The 6,000-nt window shown below is 36.2% G+C and overlaps 1 pseudogene; it reads left to right on the top strand.

Annotated features, from left to right (window-relative positions):
* Positions 1-986: 986 nt before the first annotated feature.
* Positions 987-1,087, top strand: LOC121490229 (annotated as a pseudogene).
* Positions 1,088-6,000: the final 4,913 nt, after the last annotated feature.

Here is a 6,000-nt window from a genome sequence, read left to right on the forward strand (position 1 = left end):
GTGCATGGTATATCTATCTATTCATTCATTCGATTTTTAAAGTAAGTTCTGTGCTCAATGTGGGACTTGAACTCATGACCCCAAGATCAAGAGTCACATTCTCTACTGACTGAGCCAGCCAGGCTCCTTTTCTATTATTTAAACCTTTATTTTCTTATAATTATGCCCCCCTCAAAAATTCTTTTATTTTACTTCCCATTTGTTTTCAAATATGTATTTAATATATGTATACTGATTCTTAAATCCAGTTTAACTCACTTATTAGTCTAGTAATAACTTCAAACAGTCTATAAATTTCAATGTAGACAATGTATCATCTTTATAGAAGAACAGTTATACCCCTTCCTTTACATTTGTTTACTAATTCCAACATCGAGATATTGTTATCTGGGTGACCTTCTATTATTGTTTTTTCTCTTGACATGTCACATGTACCTGTTTCTTTACAGGTCTAGAATTTTCTCCTGCATGTGGAACATTTGAATAATAGATTCCGTCATATATTAGTTACCTCCCAAGAATTCTGGGTTTTGTTGTTGTTGTTGTTGCCCTTTGGTTTTTGTCTTATTCGATACCTAAATTGGTAGAACTCCAACTCAAAACGTAATAAACCTGCCATGGAAGGCAGCTGATGTCTTTGCTAATTATTATTAACCTTGTACCTATTCCTTTGTACCACTACTGGACTTCACCCACACAGGTTTATTCAGATACCAGCCAACAATTTAGACAGAGATGACACATATATTTGAGCCCCTCCCCGCACCATGACTCTTTTCTCTCCTTGATTTTTTTCCCCTCACTTTCCAGCTTTCCTGCAAATTCCTCTGACTAGTAGGAATAAGTTTTAATGAGATTTCTGCTCAAATTTAACCAACCTTATATAAGTTAAACTGGGTAGTACCCTCTGGGAGAAGAGGACCCACACAGACAAAAGTAAAATTTATCCAGTGTACTTTCCTTTCCGGAAGGGTATAATGCCATGCTTGCTTCAGCAGCACATATACAAAATTGGAATGATACAAAAAAATTAGCATGGTCCCTGTGCAAAAACAACACGCAAATTTGTGAAGGGTTCCATGTTTTTAATAGATATGCAAAAAATAAGGAGAAAGAAACTCAAGTAAATTACTAAAGAAACCCAACAAATTGTGATTGAAGAGAGCAAGAGAATAAAGGAACAGAGAAAAACTACCAAAACAAACATGAAACAAGTAACAAAATGGCAATAAATACATACATACCAATAATTACTTTGAAGGTAAATGGAATAAATGCTCTAATCAAAAGACAGGGTGAAGAAATGGATTAAAAAAACAAACAAGACCCATCTGTACAGAAAGGCATTTCAGACCTCAAGACATATGCAGATTTCAAAGTGGAAGGATGGAGAAGCATTTATCATGCAAATGGATGTAAAAAGCAAGCTGGAGTAGCAATACTTATATTGAAGAAAATAGACTTTGAAACAAAGACTATAACAAGAAACAAAGGAAGACACTATATAATCATTCAGGGGACATCCAAACAAGAATATATAACAATTATAAATATTTCTGCACACAACATGGGAACACTCAAATACTTGAAGCAGTTAATAACATACATGAAGGAACCAATTTATAGTAATCCATTAAAGGTAAGAGATTTTAGTATTCCACTTACATAAATGGGTATATTATCCAAACAGAAAATCAATAATGAAAGACACTTTGAGTGACGCATAAGACCAGATGCATTTAATAGATACATTCAGAACATCCCATCCTGAAACAGCAGAATATATTTTTAAAGTGCACACAAAACTTTCTTCTAAAATACATGACATAATAGGCCAGAAAAACAAGTCTCAACAAATTCAAAAAAGATTAAAGTCATTCCATTTATCTTTTCTGACCACAATGCTATAAACTAGAAATCAACCACAAAAAAAAATCTGGAAAGACCACAAATACATGCAAGTTAAATAACATGCTACTCAACCATGACCAAGTCAACCAGAAAATCAAAGAGAAAATTTAAAAATACATGAAAACAAGTGAAAATGAAAACATAATGGTCAAAAATCTTTAAGATACAGCAACCACTGTTCTAGAGGGAAGTCTGTAGCAATGCTGGCTACCTCAAAAAGAAAATTTTCAAATAAGGAGATCCCTGGGTGGCTCAGAGGTTTAGCGCCTGCCTTTGGCCCAAAGCATGATCCTAGAGTCCTGGGGTCAAATCCCACATCAGGGTCCCTGCATGGAGCCTGCTTCTCTCTCTGCTTGTGTCTGTGCCTCTCTCTCTCTCTCTGTTATGTGCCTCTCATGAATAAATAAAATCTTTTAAAAAATTTTTTCAAATAAACAATCTAAACCTTACTCCTAAAGGAATTAGAAAAAGAATGAAACTCCAACAAGCAAAACAAAGATAATAAATATTAGAGCAGAAATAAACAAAACAGAAACAAACCAAAGACACCAATAGAACAGATCAATGAAACCTGGAGCTGGTTCTCTGAAAGATCAATAGAATTGATAAACCTTTACCCAGACTCATAAAAAAAAAAAAAAGAGAGAGAGAGAGAGAGAGAGAGAGAGAGAGAACTACCGAACATTATCTATGATGGACATAGAATAATCTTCAACAAAATATTACTAAGATGAATCCAAAAATGCATTAAAAAATCATTCACCATGATCAAGTCGGATCTATTCCTGGGATGCAAGTGTGGTTCAATTTTTGCAGATCAGTCAACATGATACATATCCATAGAGGAAGGATAAAAACCATATGATTATCTCAACAGAAGCAAAAATAACATTTGACAAAGTAAAACCTCCATTCATGATAAAAACCCTCTACAAAGTAGATTTAGAGGGAACATACCTCAATGTAATAAAGGACATATATGAAAACCCACAGTGAACATCATACTCAATGGTGTAAACTGAGAGCTTTTTCTCTAAGGTCAGGAGTAAGACAAGGACATCCATTTTCACCACTTTTATTCCACATAGTAGTGTAAGTCCAAGCAATAACTATCAGACAACAAAAAGAAATAAAAGGCACCCAAATTGGTAGGAAGAAGTAAAACTTACAATATTTGTAGATGACATGATACTATATATAGAAAACCCTAAAGACTCCACCAAAAATAACCTACTTGAACTGATAATTGAATTCAGGAAGGCCATAGGACATCAATTCAATATATAGAAATCTGTTGCATTTTTTTAAGTTTTTATTTATTTATTCATGAGAGACACACAGAGAGGGAGAGAGAAAGAGAGAGAGAGAGAGAGAGGCAGAGATGCAAGCAGAGGGAGAAGCAGGCTCCATGCAGGGAACCTGACGTGGGACTTGATCCTAGGACTCCAGGATCATGCCCTGGGCTGGTCCACTGAGCCACTGGGGCTGCCCATGTTGCATTTCTAAACACTAATAATGAAGCAATAAAAGGAGTAATTAAGAAAGCAATCCCATGCACAACTGCACCAAAAAGAATAAAATACCTAGAAATAAATTTAACCAAAGAGGCAAAAGATCTGTACTTTGAAAACTATAAAGCACTGCTGAAAGAAACTGAAAAGGACACAGACAAACGAGAAGACATTCCATGTTTACCGGTTGAAAGAACAAATATTGTTAAAATGCTACCATACTAACATTTGGTTACCATACTAACCAAAGCAATCCACAGATTCAATCTCTCTCAAAATACCAACACCATTTTTCACAAAACTAGAACCAATAATCCTCAAATTGAAACCCTGAATAGCCCAAAAACAATCTTGAAAAGGAAAAACAAAACTGGAGATATCATAATCCAGGTTTCAAGTTACACTACAAAGCTAGAGTAATCAAAACAGTATGGGACTAGCACAAATATAGACACACAGATTGATGTACAGGATAGAAAGCCCAGAAACAAACCCACAATTACATGGTCAATTTTTGATAAAAGAGGCAAAAATATGCAATGAGAAAATGTTTCTTCAACAAATGGTGTCAGGAAAACTAAACAGCTACATGCAAAAGAATGAATCTGGACCACTTTCTCACACCATACAAAAAATAAACTCAAAATGGATTAAAGACCTCTGAGGTGTAAAACCATAAAAATCCTAAAAGAGAATATAGGCAATAATTTCTGACACTGGCCATAGCAAAATTTTTCTAGACAAGTCTCCTGAAGCAGGGAAATAAAAGCAAAAATAAACTATTGGGACTACCTTAACATAAAAAGCTTCTGTACAGTAAATGAAAGACTCAACAAAACTAACAGAATGGGAGAAGAGATTTACAAGTGAATTATCAAATAAAGGGTTAGTATCCAAAATATATAAAGAACTAATACAACTCAACACTGAAAAAACAGGGCAGCTTGGGTAGCTCAGGGGCAGCCTGGGTGGCTCAGCAGTTTAGTGCCGCCTTTGGCCCAGGGCATGATCCTGGAGACCTGGGATCTAGTCCCACTTCGGGCTCCCTGCATGGAGCCTGCTTCTCCATCTGCCTGTGTCTCTGCCTCTCTCTCTGTGTGTGTGTCTCTCATGAATGAATAAATAAAATCATAAAAAAAAAAAAACACTCAAAAACAATCAAGAAATGGGCAGAAGACCAGCACCCTGGTGGCTCAGATGGTTAAGTGTAGGGTTCTTGATTTCCAGTTCAGGTCATGATCTCATGGGTTGTGGGATCATCCCCTCAGTCAGGCTCCACATTCAGCAGGGGATCTGCTTCAGAATCTCTCTCTTCCTCTGCCTTTTCTCACCCCATGAGCTCTCTCTCTCTCCCTCTAAAATAATATAAATCTTTAAAAAATGGGCAGACATGAATACACGTTTCTCCAAAGAAGACATCCACATGGCCAACAGATACATGAAAAGATGCTCAATATTTCTCATCATTATTGGGATCCCTGGGTGGCGCAGCGGTTTGGCGCCTGCCTTTGGCCCAGGGCGCGATCCTGGAGACCCGGGATCGAATCCCACATCGGGCTCCCGGTGCATGGAGCCTGCTTCTCCCTCTGCCTGTGTCTCTGCCTCTCTCTCTCTCTGTGACTATCATAAATAAAAAAAATTAAAAAAAAATATTTCTCATCATTAGGGAAACGTAAATCAAATCTCTAATGACATATCACCTAATACCTGTGAGAATGACTAAAATAAAAAATACAAAAAACAGTAAGTGTTAGTACGGATGTGGAGAAAAAGGAACCCTCTTGCACTGTTGGTGGGAATGCAGACTGGTGCAGACACTGTGGAAAACAGAATGGAGGTTCCTCAAAACTTTTAAGTAGTACTACTCTGTGACAGTAATCACACTATTGCATAGTACCAAAAGAATACAAGAATGCTAATTTGGAAGGATATATGCACTTCTATGTTATTGCAACACTATTTACAACAGACAAATTATGGAAACAGCCCAAGTGTCCATCCATAGATGAATGCATAAACACATACACACATGCACAAACACAAGAATATTATTCAGCCTGTACAAAGAATGAAATCTTGCCTTTTGGAACAACAGGGATGGAGTTAGAGAGTATTGTGTCAAGAAAAATCAGAGAAAGACAAATACCACATAATTTTACACATATCTGAAATTTAAGGAACAAAAAAAAATCAAAGGAAAAGGGGGTGAGAGAGACTAACCAACAAAGTGGACTCTTAACTATAGAGAACAAATGGATGGTTATTAGAGGGGAGTTGAGGGAGAATGTGTAAAATAAGTGGTGGGGATTAAGAGCACACTCATCACAATGAGCACTGAGTAATGTATAGAAGTGGTGAATCACTATATAGGATGCTTGAAACTAATATAACACTGCATGTTCACTATAGTGAAAATAAAACTTAAAAACTTAGGAAAAAGGGTATAATGTCATCCTATGTCTATTTTCAGTCATCTTTCACTATCATCAAAAATATATTTATGTATATTTCCTTACTAGTTTACAATTCTGGGGAGTCTGATTAAAATACTCTGATATTATTGAAATCACAATCCCCT

This window comes from Vulpes lagopus, chromosome 4 (genome assembly GCF_018345385.1).
Source record: "Vulpes lagopus strain Blue_001 chromosome 4, ASM1834538v1, whole genome shotgun sequence".
Classification (NCBI taxonomy): domain Eukaryota; kingdom Metazoa; phylum Chordata; class Mammalia; order Carnivora; family Canidae; genus Vulpes; species Vulpes lagopus.